General features: G+C 42.6%; 1 protein-coding gene across 2 annotated transcripts in view; it reads left to right on the top strand.

Annotated features, from left to right (window-relative positions):
- The window catches only part of LOC126092134 (little elongation complex subunit 2-like), a 266729-nt gene that overhangs the window by 79114 nt on the left and 172950 nt on the right, over positions 1 to 14665 (top strand). The window lies entirely within an intron of this gene.

Below are 14665 nucleotides of genomic sequence, written 5' to 3' on the forward strand. Positions count from 1 at the left end.
TTGTTTCTTTTGTGTTTCTGTCTTATTGTTGTAAATTCAGTTCTGAGGATTCTGTTTCTATACATTTTTGAAATCCACCCTCTTTTGAGCTTATCCTCCATTATTCTCTATGTATTATCATTGATTCTTTAATGATATTAATTTCTTTCTTGAATCTGAAATTGTTGCTCTCTATTGTAGGTAATCTGTAATATCCCACGTTCTTATATTGTAATGTATTTTATGTTACACTAATTTGTTATATGTATGTCCCCGCCATAGCTCGAGAACACCTAAAACAATTTCATTTAAACAAGATACACATACAAGGAAGTCCCCAACAAAAACAGATAGCACAGAATTAGCTCAATTTTAAAATATGGATATCTTTGCGAGTTCAGAAGTTAATGAAATTAAAGACAATAGAATCTGAAGATATGATAGAGACAATTACGACCACAGTCATAAAAAAATAGGCATTGTCTGCTTGTGTCTGTATATGTGTGGATGGATATGTGTGTGTGTGCGAGTGTGTACCCGTCCTTTTTTCCCCCTAAGGTAAGTCTTTCCGCTCCCGGGACTGGAATGACTCCTTACCCTCTCCCTTAAAACCCACATCCTTTCGTCTTTCCCTCTCCTTCCCTCTTCCCTGATGAGGCAACAGTTTGTTGCGAAAGCTTGAATTGTGTGTGTATGTTTGTGTTCGTTTGTGTGTCTGTCGACCTGCCAGCACTTTCATTTGGTAAGTCACATCATCTTTGTTTTTAGATATATTTTTCCTTCGTGTAATGTTTCCTTCTATTTTATATATATATATATATATATATATATATATATATATATATATATATATATATATATATATATATATAATAGAGGGAAACATTCCACGTGGGACAAATATATTTAAAAAGAAAGATGATGAGACTTACCAAACAAAAGCGCTGGCAGGTCGATAGACACACAAACAAACACAAACATACACACAAAATCTAGCTTTCGCAACCAACGGTTGCCTCGTCAGGAAAGAGGGAAGGAGAAGGAAAGACAAAAGGATATGGGTTTTAGGGGAGAGGGTAAGGAGTCATTCCAATCCCGGGAGCGGAAAGACTTACCTTAGGGGGAAAAAAGGACAGGTATACACTCGCACACACACACATATCAATCCATACATACAAGACACAAGCAGACATTTGTCTTGTCCTTTTTTCCCTCTAAGGTAAGTCTTTCCGCTCCCGGGATTGGAATGACTCCTTACCCTCTCCCCTAAAACCCATATCCTTTTGTCTTTCCTTCTCCTTCCCTCTTTCCTGACGAGGCAACCGTTGGTTGCGAAAGCTAGATTTTGTGTGTATGTTTGTGTTTGTTTGTGTGTCTATCGACCTGCCAGCGCTTTTGTTTGGTAAGTCTCATCATCTTTCTTTTTAAATATATATATATATATATATATATATATATATATATATATATATATATAGAAGGAAACATTTGACTAAACATGTGACTAAAACAGTATGTCCACTGGACAAGGGCAAAACATTCACTTCTTTTTTTTTTTTTTTTTTTTTTTTTTTTTTTTTTTTTTTTTTTTTTCACTCGCACTGCAGCAGGCAAAAGCCACAGTGTTCTCAGTATCTAGATCATTCCCACAAGCTGTTGTCCTCTCCTCCCTAGCCTTTATCCTTTCACAGAGCACCTGCTTTTGTCATAATTTCGTGAAGTTAATTTATTCTGACTTGCGGTTGGAAACTCTGGGGTGCTTGGAGTGACTAAAACTGAACGTGTTGCATATATGGCTTACTGTACAGGAAGATATGGCTTGCTGTGTAGGAAGAAATATTGTCAGAGTAAAACACTTTTAACATCCTTAGGCCGTGTCCTAAGTGAGCAACAGAAGCGAGTGACAGCACGCGGCAGCTTCAGGCAACAAACCCAACAAAACACAACCGCAGGTGTAGTTACGGAAGTGTCCTATGTGAGCGGCATCTGTGTCGCTGCATGTCTCCCCCTGCAACTTGCGATGTTTGAATTCAAATGTGTTTGAATCTTGTCGCTGCAGCATGCGCGACACAGAGTGACAGCCAAGTGTCTTCTTGGCAAAGCAGTGGAGCAGACGCGACGGCAGCTGTGAATTACTTAACATCTGATTTTAAGAAAACAATTCAGTGAAAAAATTTGATTCTTCCGCAACCTATAGCTTGATAACCTTAAATGATAAAGGTCAGAATTTATTTTTGTTATTCATCATGGTTACTGTGCTGCACGAAATTGAGTACATGGCGCCACGAAATTTTTTTAGAATTTGTAGACGTAAAATCACATTGTGTAGACTTTCCATATAGTTCATTTAAGGCCATACATTATTGCGTATGAAATGTAACCAATATATCTAAATTGTATTTAAAGTTGAGGCTGGAATGATATCTCTTTTCATTCTTGAAATATTGGTTGTTATATCCGCGGATGAGTCGCTCGCGGCGCGTCTGAACCTTTCCTACGCTTTGGGAATCAAGTGGTCGTAAAAATCATCGTATGGCATAAAAGGTTCAAGATATCGAAATGATGAATTTTGGGAATGACAGCACGCAGAAAGGACTATTTTATCATATGATTAACACTCGGTACGTTTTTGTAAACACATGAACGGAGTGAAAACAAGATTCCCTATAACTTACACAATGAGGTATTGTCCAAATTTTCATAGCCAAACAACGGGAGAGAAACAGGTAAATGGGGTATCAAAGTAACCAGCATGAGGTCTAGTTTGGCATGAAAATATTTAACTTCTTGAAAGTAATCAGGGTAACGAACAAAAGCTTAATTAATAAGCTGAGGAAAAATTGAAATATTTCACGAAAAACTGCTGTAAATGAAGTTTCAAAAATGTCATCTGTTCAAGACCTAGCTATTTTGCACATAAAGAGATACATTGGTGTGGTATTTGAATGTCAAAAAGGCTTCCTTCGAATCAAGTACGTTAGGAAGGCAAACGAGGGGTCGGTAAGATCATGCCTTCTGAATAATACTTGAAGTTCACAAATGGAAGAAATCAGTCAGATATTTTATGAAATGATTTGTGTAAAAGAAATAAGTGGATCAGAGAAACGTTCCATGTGCCTTTGTATGATGCTCAAAATCATGAACAGAAAATGAGGTGCACCAAACATTTCCCTAATATTTTTTATGCCATACTTTTAGACAGATCATTACACAAAACGTTTGATTTTCTTTTCAAAAATTTTGTAAGCTTTACTTTTACAGACTATTTAGAGTAGTTGAAATGCTCGGTCTTAACACTGACTGCTGATGGATTGCGTTCGCAACATCAAATATCTGTAAAATTTCATACTTCATTGTAAATTATTAGGAATTAAATGTGTGTGATACACTGGGATAGGTGTGAAGATCAAGTTCTTTGGCAAGACCTTAAAAATATACTTAGCGATGCAGTGTAAACGGTATACATAAAACTTAGTACACAGAATCATAACTGAGTCAGTAAAAATATTAAATAATGGCAGGGAATCGAACCCAGAACCTTTCCCTTACATGTAATTATTAACTGTATACGCTACCCCTACACGACAGCTAGCTACTGTCTAATGGTTTCAATCTGTGCGCTTATGTTAGTGTTTAGCGTAGTCGGTCATGTAATAGTCATTCCTCCGCATTTATTGGCTGTTAAAAGTGCTTGATCATGGGGAAAAAAAAAAAAAAAACACCATTCATATGTAATTTATTGATGAGATAGTCGAATGCTCCTCTGCTCATTCACGTGTATTCGACGAACTTGTCTGGTGATCTTTGTAGTTGACGATACTTATGAAATTCTCCATAGAGATTCCTCCCTTTGTAAATTCCATGCATAGCATTCATTTTCACTTTATTTTCTTAAGTAAACCTAACTCTGTAGCCTTACTCTCCAGCTACAGTAATCTACAGGTTAAGGACGCCGTTTTATAGAAACAGCTGGTTGGTGCGAGCAGCCATCTTGTAGCGTGACATGGTCGCTCGCACACAAGACACCCAAGGTTTTCGCCCGATGTTGCTGCTTGTCGCTGGAGTGTCGCGTATCCAGAAGTCGCTCGCTTCTATCGCTCATGTAGGACACGGCCTTAGTTGTCAGAGTTGGCGTATAAAAGTCGTAACATGTAAGCATAACTCTTGAATGGCTCATTGAGTGCAGTGGCACACTGGAAGATATCGGAATCATTTTCAGGATGCATGCACGTGTGTGAGAATGAAGAGGCTGACATATTAAAATAATTGAAACCAAGCTCCATACATTAGTGTTTGAACCATTGTTTTTGGATTTGCAAGACTGTTTGGAGATAATCGTGGTGACATTTAACCCCTAGAGAGGGGGCTGATAGTAGGAAAGGGGACACTTACCACATAAATTTGAATACTTCTACTAATTTCAACCATATTTGGTACAGGTATATATCTCAAGAAGAAAATTACTTGAGGCAAGGGCATCCGCAGCACACCTGAGAATGGAAATAGAAGCTTGTGACATGGAGGGATAACTCGTATCGACAGTTTTATGTTACTTGCTCAAGAGTGGGTTTACTCTAAAATTTGTTTATTCTTGTTCCTGGAGGGGAAACTAAAAATATTACATATCATCAAGTCTCGTGTTAATTTAATATTTCAATGCATTTTAAAAGATTTTGTTTTATAATTTATGTGCTGTATTTTTAAGTTTAAAAATGCAAATGAAAATAGTTTGTTTATTTTCTGTACATAAATTTAATTCGTTTTCCTATCTACTGGCCATTGCTGGATAATCAGCTAGTTCTGATGTAAGTTACAATATAATGAAAAGGCTTCAGCTGCCAGAGACTGGTCACGTGTGTGTGGGGGGGGGGGGGAGGCACGGGTGCGCGCACGTGTGTGCGTGTGCATGTTGTCCATTTTTGACAAAGGCCTTGTTGGCCGAAAGCTAACATTCCGACTGTATTTTTGTTGTGCCTTTCTGCGACTCAGCAGATCCGCTATATGGTGAGTAGCAATTATGCTTTTCATTATATTGCTACATTCCATCTTGGATTTTCCATTGCCTGTTGTAAGTTACAAAGATAAGATTAAATTCTAATTTTAAATGAAGACCTTTGTTGAAAATTGAAAATACTTGTAATTTATACCAATATAAATTCAAGGACAGTAACAAATAGACATTTCCAATAAAGCTTTCAGTAGGCTAGCTGTGGTAAAAAGAAAAGGTGCTAATTTCAGCATCAGGGTCTTAAATGAAAGCAGTTTTGTCTGCAATTTGTCAAAATAATTGAAATTTTGAATTGTCACTAAGCAAGTGTTCAACAAAATAATTCCACTAAAAACAAGTTTTATAAACTTGGTGAAATCCGATATCAGAGTAGCAGAGATTTCGTTGTACTAGGAGAAAGTAAATCTCTTTGGGCTTTGATGTAAAGTGTGAATGACCTACAGAATTTTGAAAAGTTTTGGCAATGGACGTAGCAAATACATGATTGTCACACATACTGTGGTGGGGCCACAGTGGCAGACCATTGTGGCTCCAAGGATGGACATGGTTCAGATGTGTTACTACTTATTGAATCTTGTTTTGTTTATGTGTCTGTCTGCGACTGAAACTACCTGTTACACAGTGTTAATGTGTGACTACTCTTACTTCATCCATTGTCTGTATTCCGTGTAGTACTTTCCAATTTTTCATAGTTTTATGTTGTACATGGAGTATAGGTGTAGTGATATTTAACTGCTTTAAAAATAACTTAAAAATGCTAATACAGCAGAGTCCTGCTAATCTGAACCCCGGTAATGTGAAAATTCGGATAATCCGAACATGCAAAATGTTAGTCTAAGTATGGAAAACTGTGCGGAAAACTGCTGTACGTACACACCATTTTAATTTACACAGTACAATAAACATGTATTAGAAAAATTGGCAAGAAAACATTAGGTTTAAACAATGCATAACAACGAAAGAAAAACGGACATTTTATCCCCACTTTCTAGATGACAAAACCTCAGTCATTGTTTTTTGGCGTAATGAAGACAGTCTGTGTTATAACCTTTAATTCACAAATAAATTGCGTGGATATACAAACGTAGAAACAATAGTGGGTTTCATGCTACCAACTCCGTATCTGTCACTCAACTGCCGTGCCGTGACATGCGGCCGGCGCCGTTCATAGCTAGGTGGTGCTCCTGCACTCAGCCAAGCTGCGGAGCGCCTCTATCGCCGTGTTTGCGTACTGATGTCGCGGCACTTTTAAATCTCGTGGCACTGTCACAACACTTTTCCCCCCTTGAAAAAAAAAAAGACACTCACTTCCTTGGAGACACGGACAGTGCGGAGACATCCATGGCCTCTTGGGAGACCCCGAGAAGATCCCGCGGAGAAACACGAGAATATGGTCAAAAATGTCCAGGACGGAAGCTTGTGCGTGGAACGTGCCTCCTGGACGAGATGATGGGTGAAAACTCCGGAGCAGCATCCATAGGTGTCGTGGACCTGGAGGTGTGCTCCAGCGAGATGGGTCCCGGAGAAGTCGGCATTGCGACTGGGGCCGGTTCCGGCGTACTCGGAAGCGGCAGCGACGAGGCTGCAGCGACACGCACGGGAGATCGGCAGCAGTGACAGGACTAGCTTCTCGGGCTGGTGGAGGCGAAAGAAGGGGCGGTGGCACCGGCATGGCCACCAATCGTGGGCGCATCTAGTTGTAATGGCAAACAACCATGCCGTCATCCGTACGTATTTCACAAAGCTGGCGGCCGCGAAGAGCCTTGACCACCCCTGGAATCCATTTAGGGCGAGATCCATACCCTCGTGCCCACACGTCGGCACCCACCGAGTATTTTCCCGCACGAGGGGACACAGTACTGACAGGGTGAAGCAGGTGCAGTAGAGTGCGCGGTTGGCGGCCATGCGAGAGTTCAGCAGGGCTGCGATCACCCAGAGGCGTGAAGCGATAAGAACTCAGAAATTGCAACAAAGCATCGGTAGAAAAATCAGTAAGGAATTTTTTCATCTGGCTTTTGAAAGTGCGGACAAGGCGCTCGACCTCCCCATTCGATTGGGGATGGAAAGGCGGTGCTGTAACATGATGAATCCCTTGTCCAGTACAAAAATCACGGAAACCCTGCGAAGAGAACTGAGGGCCGTTGTCCGTGACAGTCGTGGATGGAAGACCTTCTAGCGCAAAGATTTTGGACAAAGCCAGTGTCGTCGCCGCAGTGGTGGGCGACGGACATCAAACCACAAACGGAAACTTCGAGAAGGCGTCAATCAACAGTAGCCAATAAGTGCCGAGGAAGGGGCCGGCAAAGTCAGCGTGCACCCGTTCCCATGGCTGCACCGGATCAGGCCATGGAGAGGGCATTGTACGGGGCGCAGCCAGTTGTTGAGCACACTGACCACACGCAGCGATCATGTGGGAGATGTCCGAATCGATACCAGGCCAATAAACATGCCTGCGGGCCAGGGACTTAGTCCGAGAAATCCCCCAATGGCCATCATGCAATAATTTGAGAACATCTTTGCGAAGAGAAGCTGGCACCACGACCCGTAGAGATGCGCCATCCGTGGCCAGAAGAACAACACCCTCACGAACAGACAGACGAAGGCGCAAGGCATGGTAGTTGCGAAGGGGATCTGATGCCCAGCCCTTGGTCCTGTCAGGCCAACCCCGTTGAACAAAACCGATCACCTGACGCAGGACCGGGTCCCGCGCAGTAGCCGACGCAACCTGCGAACCTGTAAGCGGAAAACCCTCGACCCCACGACGTTCTTCCTCATCAATGTGGAAACAGAGTAGTTCATCTCGATCGAAAACCGGGTCAGGGCCCATCGGCAAACGCGACAACGCGTCAGCGTTGGCGTGCTGGGTCGTGGGGCGATAGTGAATCTCACAGTGAAAACGAGACAAGTATAAGGCCCAACGTTGCAGGCGGTGAGCTGCCTTATCCGGAAGCGACGCCGAGGGGCTGAACAGAGAGACCAGCGGCTTGTGGTCGGTGATGAGGTGAAACTTAGAACCATACAAAAAAACGCTGAACTTTTTTAGAGCATAAATGATAGCGAGCGCCTCCTTTTTGATTTGAGAGTAACGCCGCTGGGCATCGTTGAGGGTCTTGGAAGCATAGGCAATGGGCCGTTCCGACCCATCCTCATACCGATGGGCGAGAACAGCCCCTAGGCCATACTGTGACACGTCAGTCGCCAGAACCAAGTGCTGACTCGGACGGAATGTGGCAAGACAAGGCACCGACTGCAAATGAGCCTTCAGGCGGACAAAAGCCCGCTCACACTCGTCGGACCAACAGAAAGGAACGTTTTTGCGTAACAGCTGATGCAGAGGATGAGCCACCGCCGCCGCGGATGGAATGAATTTGTGATAATAAGCAATCTTGCGTAGAAACGCCTGAAGTTCTTTGACCGTAGATGGCCGGGGGAGAGCGGTAATGGCCGCAACGTGCTGACGTAGAGGACGTATCCTTCACGGGACAAGTGGAAACCAAGATACACAATGGAGGGTTGGAAGAACTGTGACTTGTCCGGATTGCACTTCAACCCAGCCGAATGCAGAACCCGAAATAATGAACGCAAATTGCGAAGGTGCTCCTCAGTGGAGGCCCCCGTGACAACAATGTCATCCAGGTAGTTGATGCAGCCAGGAACGGAAGCCGTGAGCTGTTCCAAAAACCGCTGAAAAATGGCCGGCGCGCTAGCGACACCAAATGGTAACCGCTGGTACTGATACAACCCACAAGGAGTGTTAATGACGAGAAATTCCTTGGATGACGCATCCAACGGCAACTGATGGTACGCCTCCGATAAGTCAAGTTTGGAAAAGAACTGGCCCCCAGCGAGCTTGGTAAATGACTCCTCAGGACGGGGAAGAGGATAAGTGTCAATCAGGCTCTGAGCGTTGACAGTGGCTTTAAAATCGCCACACAATCGCAGACTCCCGTTTGGTTTAGAAACCACCACGATTGGCGATGCCCATTCGCTGGAGGTAATAGGAAGGAGAATCCCTGAAGCTGTTAACCTGTCTATCTCAGCCTTGACAGGTGCACGCAACGCCATCGGAATAGGGCGTGCCCGGAAAAACTTAGGGCGAGCTGTAGGTTTAAGAGTAATGTGGGCTTCAAAATACTTGGCACGACCCAGACCAGCAGAGAACACGGACGAGAATTCAGAACACGATCCATCCAGCTGTTGATACGGAATATCCTCAGATATGAGGTGCACATCATCATCATTGGAGAACCCAAACAACTGGAAAGCATCATAACCGAACAGATTTTCAGTGCCCGCATGATCCACCACATAAAACGTGAGGGGCCGAACAACAGACTTGTAGGCAGTGGAAGCATCAAACTGGCCAACGATAGGAATTTTCTGTTTATTATAAGTTCTCAGATTTCGCGTAACTGGAGACAAGGGAGGGGAGCCCAACTCCAAATGCGTGCGAGAATTAATGAGAGTTACTGCAGAGCCAGTGTCCACTTGCATGCGAATGTCTTTATCCAGAACACGAACAGTAACAAACAACTTATTTGTTGGAGAAAGCACACAGTTAACACCCATGTCCGATGCCGCGTCCTCGTCAACAGGAACTAGAGGGGACTGACACACAGAAGCAATGTGGCCTTTTTTCCTACATGAATTACACGTGGCCCAACGTTTTGAACACGCGGCCCTGTCATGCTGTACGAAACAACGTGGACAAGAAGGAAGGGCGGAACGAACCTGTTTCGGTGGTTGCTGTTTTCGCTGCGAGCGTTGCGGCCCAACGCGACGTCGTTTACGCGAGTGAACCGCCGCCACATCATCGTTCTCCTGGGAAAGTTGACTGTACAGCGCCTACATCACACCACGCGTCTATTTGCGTGCCAGCAGCGTGAGACACTTCAAAGGATTGAGCGATGCTTAGAACTTCCAACAACGACGGGTTTGGCTGTTGTAGGGCATGTTGCCGAACTTCTTTATCAGGAGCAAGCTGTAGAATAGCATCCCTAACCATTGAATCAGCATAAGACTCATGATGAGTGTCCGTGACAAACTGACATTTCCTACTCAGACCGTGTAGTTCCGCCGCCCAAGCCCGGTAAGATTGATGGGGCTGTTTACGACACCAGTAGAACGCCACGCGGGCAGCAACGACGTGGGTGTTTTTGCGGTAATAGTTAGACAATAAGTCACACATTTCTTGGAAGGACAGAGAGGCAGGTTCCCGCAGAGGGGCTAACTGAGATAGCAGCTGATAGATCCGTGGGGAAATCCAAGATAGAAATAACGACTTACACATCGGAGGGTCGACAACGCCGAAAGCCAAGAAGTGTTGCCGCAAATGCTTCTCATAATCCTCCCAGTCTTCAGCGGCCTCGTCGTAAGGAGGGAACGGAGGCGGAGAAGAGGACGACAGACGATGAGTAAGCGACGTCGACAACGCCTGAATAGCAGCCGTCAGCTGTGTTTGTTGTGCCTGAATAGCAGCCGTCAGCTGTGTTTGTTGTTCAATGAGCGCTTGGAGAAGCTGTTCCATGTCTGCCCAGACACGAACGCACAATACTCCAACGCTGGAAAAAAAAAAAAAATCCCGACCTCATCGCCAAAAAGTGTTATAACCTTTAATTCACAAATAAATTGCGTGGATATACAAACGTAGAAACAATAGTGGATTTCATGCTACCAACTCCGTATCTGTCACTCAACTGCCTTGCCGTGACATGTGGCCGGCGCCGTTCATAGCTAGGTGGCGCTCCCGCGCTCGGCCAAGCTGCGGAGCGCCTCTATCGCCGTGTTTGCGTACTGACGTCGCGGCACTTTTAAATCTCGTGGCATTGTCACAACAGTCTGTTATATGACGCATAGTTGCGTCATCATCTTATAAACATCAAATCAACAGGTGTAGCAGTGGGCTGTTGCTCCAAATAACGTAGCGTGAGGTCAAGGGCTTCTGCTGCATCATTGTGTGGCACCATCTCTTCTTTGTCACTTTCAGGCTCATTGTCACTTCCGTCACAGCAGTCCACTTCTTCCTGGTCTTGAATTGCAGCAGCAACTAAATCAGCGTCAGTAAGGTTCTCCACACATGCCCCATCCGCTGCCATCCACTCATCTTCGTCTCTTCACTAGCTTCTTCACATCCAGGGGATTATCTGTACCATTTGTAGTAGATTTTCCTCTTCGTTTTCAACTAGGTTGTCCTAAAATTCAAAAGATGTCCACAGTTTTCTCCGCGATTTTCTCAGAGTATTTTCTGCAATATTCTGCCATGCCTCAGCAGCCCAATAAACAACATCCCTCACATTGGTCTTTTTTATTTTTTCCACTAAAGGAATGCTATCATCTTGGGTCAGCATTCTTAAAAATTGTTTTCTGTAAATCAGTTTTAATGTTTGCAGTATCCCCTGGTCCTTCGGCTGTAGAAGTGGTGTAACATTCGGCGACAAAAACTTCACCACAATTACTCCATCACTTAATTCCTCAGTGCTGGGGTGAGATGGCACATTATCAATCAAAAGGACTGCACGGGGAGACAAATGATTTTCCTTAGAAAACTGTTGAACAGAGGGAACAAACTGGCCCTGAAACTATTCTTTGAACAGCTTACCATCCATCCGTTCTTTTTTCTGGTTATGATAATGTACGAGCAGGGACTTCCAGTTGCAGTTTTTTAAAGCTCTGGGCCTAGCAGATTTGCCGCTCAGCATTAAAGGCAGCTTGTGATTACTAGCAGTGTTGCTGCATGCTAATAAAGTCACATAATCTTTGCACATTTTAAAACCAGGAATTTGGTCTTGTGCTTTTGATGCCTGGCTTATTGTTGACAATGCCCTAAAATTAAGGCCAGTCTCGTCAGCATTATAAATTTATCATTTTTTCAAACTCACCCAAGTATTCTTGTGCTGCATCATGGTCAGAAGAAAGCTTCTCTCAAATAATTGTAAGCTGATGAATTCCATGACGTTTTTTGAATCTGTCCAATTTGCACTAAAAGACTCATCACCATTCATTAACTTGTTCAGGTAAACAGCCTTCTCCTGAACCAGTGCTCCACTCAAAGGAGTTCGCCTTTCTCTTTCCTGGATAAATGAAAGGAAAAGAGTTTCATCCACTTTATCATACTGGGACGGTTTCGAAGTGTGCCGAATTTCGAGTGTTTTTCTCAAAGACATTGCACAGGACTGTTCAAGCTTCACTTGGTTCTTCTTCCATCATAAATGGTTGCTTTGCAAACACCCAGTTCCTTTGCCAGTTTAGATAATCTCACCATTGTCTATCCGCTTCAAAGCATTCAGTTTTTCTTTGAGAGTTAACGTTGCATGTTTTCGTTTACTCAAGATGGAAATACATACACCACTACACCTGAACGAATACAATACAACTTTTACACGTGCCAGTGATCAATAACTAACATAACCAAGCGCTTTGCGAGCCACTGATCTCAGACACTACAAAGGTCTCAACAATGCTCAACCCCATGGGCAGGGAGTGAGAGGGAGCCATTATTCCCACACTTGTTCCCATTTGTTACCATGGTGTACCTACTTATCTGCTTGGTATACTTCATTCTAGAAACTCATCACCATAATTCCGACTAAACCGAACAAATCGGTAATCCGAGCGAGGTCCGGTCCCAATTAGTTCAGATGAACGGGACTCTACTGTACTATTTAAGAGAAAGCCCAGAAGTAGACAAAATACATTTGTTGTTAACAAATGTGAATACAGTAAGTTAAACAATATTGTATTGCTATTAATCTGGACGAATAGCTCATGACAGTTCACGCACTACAAAATTAGCATTTATTGTTTCTGCTTATTAAATTACAGTGTACTTGGAACAGTTGCTAAACAGGGAACACTATTGCAATAGTCAGTTGCTATATATTACAAGAATTACTTTACCAAAATCACCTACCTGTTCAAGGTGTTTTTTAGTTTCTTCAGTGCGTTTGGAAATCAAGAATATTTTGCTGAAAAAGAGAATTTTAATGGTGTAATTATAACATCAAACAGTTGGTTCTAATATTGTTTAAGAAAGAAAATATGTAAGAGGAAAGGAAATTTTAAATAGGTCCAAAAGGTTTGATTTTGGGTCGTTATTTTCAATTTTTAAATGACCTTTTTGACAAAGAACAAATAGATTCAGTCCCTTCTTCTAACTGTTATAGTCCACCCACATGAGCTCAATAACATTTCAGATTGTCTCATTGTCCCTGTATTTGCATTCTGATCTAAAACACATTGTGGTTTCTAAATTTTTTATTACTTCTTTTTCTTCATCAGTCTTTAACTTCTCAAGCATTTCTGTTGTGTTAGTTAGTGCACATTTAGACATCTCCTTTGTTGCAGCACTTTGTGGAAAATATCATACCACTGGACATAAAGTGGACCCTTAGTTCCAGTATCTTGTGAAGTTTTGGCATATTGCGCTTGTTCCTGCAAGCAGTACCACATGCAACTGTTACATAATCGTAGTGTGTGTCCAGATTCCAAATAGATCATCCTGTGTGTTTGCACTGTGTTTTATATTTTTTCCTTCATATTGTGGAACAGACTTGTTGTGTTGCATCTATTTTTATACACATGAAAATTTTAGATATAGACAGGCCAACATACACAACACAAAAGGTTTTGTTCTAATCTTATTTATTTTGGGTGAAATATAACAATAATTGCAATATGACAACAATAGGCTTTCATGAGTCCAGAGCTCATCATACAGTTGAAGTGCACTATGGAGTACAATGATAGATTTTGTTGACTATATTCTTACTTAGAATAGTCTCCACAGGTTCTGGCAGAATTGTGTAGTGGAACATTCTCAAAATTAATACAAAACACTATGGGGCCTAATTCACTAAAACGTGTTTGTGATAGTACAGATCTGGAACAGTAATTTATAGTTTTCAGTGTATTCTCCGGAGCCATGAGATGTTGACAATTACAAGTAAGATTCTGCAAATCCTGCACCTTTCCACTGTGATAACTAAGGATGCATTTGCCATTATGCAAGACCTGTTGTGCTTTTATGCTATTTTATCTAGTTGTAAGACAGAAACATCCTTGGAAAGACGCAACGAAATCATTTAGTTGTTCATTTTGTGTCCCGAATCCAAAATACCAAACACATGTGTAAATGCAGGAAAGTTACTTTATCCAGTCTTGGTAAAACACACTTGTTGTAAAACACACTTGTTTAGTGAGCATTTCATCTCTATATTTAAAGTTGTGAAAGTCAAAAGAACTGTGTAAATAATTTGAGGAGAAAAGGTAAAAACTCACTGAATAGTAGAGTCGTTGAGTTATGGAAAGCCACATAAAAAAGACTGAAATCTTTGCTAACTTTTGGATGACTCCTTTTTTGACATGAGTACACATACACAACGATACTCGTATACCTGTATGGCTACATTATGCCAGCTGAGTACACTGTGCTGGACTGCCATTCTACAGCTTGACCCAGGTCAAGGGTTACATCTGGTGGAGTGGAGGAGATGTGAAAGGCAGGGAGTGGGAGGGACGATTGGGGAATGATTGCTGACAGTTGGGAGGAAAGCAACAGGTGCATGTGATAGGAATGTGAGACAAGCACCAACAACAGCACCAGTGAGGTTGGTTAGTGTGCAATGACGATGACTGGTGGAGTGGATTGGAAGGAGGAGACAGAACAGAGAAAGGGGAGAC

This window comes from Schistocerca cancellata, chromosome 7 (genome assembly GCF_023864275.1).
Source record: "Schistocerca cancellata isolate TAMUIC-IGC-003103 chromosome 7, iqSchCanc2.1, whole genome shotgun sequence".
Taxonomy (NCBI): Eukaryota; Metazoa; Arthropoda; class Insecta; order Orthoptera; family Acrididae; genus Schistocerca; species Schistocerca cancellata.